Consider the following 1,456-nt stretch of genomic DNA (forward strand, 5'->3'; position numbering starts at 1 on the left):
CGATCCTGTTGCCGGTCCCGGTCCGGTACGGGCGCAACACTGAGGGTTGCGATCCGTTGCCGGTCACGAAAAAAGACAAAAAGGAAAACAATAAATAAATAAATAAATAAATAAAAATAAAGAGAAAAAAAAGTTTATCTACCACCCCCAAAAATCAATAAATACAGACGACAAACAGTAAATCAGAAAGAAAGGAACAAAAGATACTTAAGACAGCCAAACAAAAATCAATAAAATGCTAGGGTAAATCAACACCTTTCAGTAACAGCTCTTAATGTAAAAGGATTAAATTCCCCACTCAAAAGGCATAGACTGACTGGATTAAAAGGGTGGACCCAACTATATGCTGCCTTCAGGAGACTCACTTCACCAGTAAAGACACACATAGACTAAGAGTAAAAGGATGGAAAAAGATATACCATGCAAATAGAAATGAAAACGAGCTGGAGTAGCTATTCTTAAATCAAATAAAATAGACTTTAAAGCAAAACCATAAAAAGAGATAAAGAAGGCCACTATATAATGACAAAAGGGTTTATGCATCAAGAAGACACAACAATCATAAATATGTATGCACCCAATATCGGAGCAGCCAGATTTATAAAGCAAACACTATTAGACCTAAAGTATGAGATAGACACTAATACCATAATAGCTGGGGACCTGAACACCCCACTCTAAATATTGGTCATCTAGGCAAAGAATCAGCCGAGAAACCCAAGATCTAAACAACACTTTAGACCAATTGGACTTGGCAGATATCTACAGAACATTCCATCCAACAACCTCAGAATATTCATTCTTCTCATCAGCACATGGATCATTCTCCAGGATACCAGATCACATGTTAGGTCACAAATCAATTCTAAGAAAATTCAAAAAAATTGGAGTCATTCCGTATATTTTTTCAGATCACCATGGATTAAAATTAGAAATCAATAACAAATGAAACTCTGGAAACTATACAAACACATGGAAATTAACAGCATTCTACTTAATGACATATGGGTACAAGAAGAAATTAAACAGGAAATCATAAAATTAACTGAAACTAATGAAAATAATGACACATCATACCAAACCTGTGGGATACTGCAAAAGCAGTATGAAGGGGGAAATTTATCATATTAAATGCTTACTTCAGAAGAATGGAAAGACGTCAAGTAAACATCCTAACATTTCCCTTTAAAAAACTAGCAAACAAGAACAATCTAAACCCAACGTTAGCAGACAGAAGGAAATAATTAAGATCAGAGCAGAACTTAATGAAATAGAAACCTCAAAAATGATACAAAAGTTCAATGAATCAAAAAGTTGGGTTTTTTAAAAGATAAATAAAATTGACAAACCATTAGCAAGGCAAACCAAAAAATGGAGAGAGAAGACCCAAATAGCGAAAATTAGAAATAAAAAAGGTGATGTTACAACTAATACCTCAGAAATACAAGGAATCATT

The sequence above is a fragment of the Galeopterus variegatus genome, unplaced genomic scaffold (assembly GCF_000696425.1).
Source record: "Galeopterus variegatus unplaced genomic scaffold, G_variegatus-3.0.2 Scaffold11418, whole genome shotgun sequence".
Classification (NCBI taxonomy): Eukaryota; Metazoa; Chordata; class Mammalia; order Dermoptera; family Cynocephalidae; genus Galeopterus; species Galeopterus variegatus.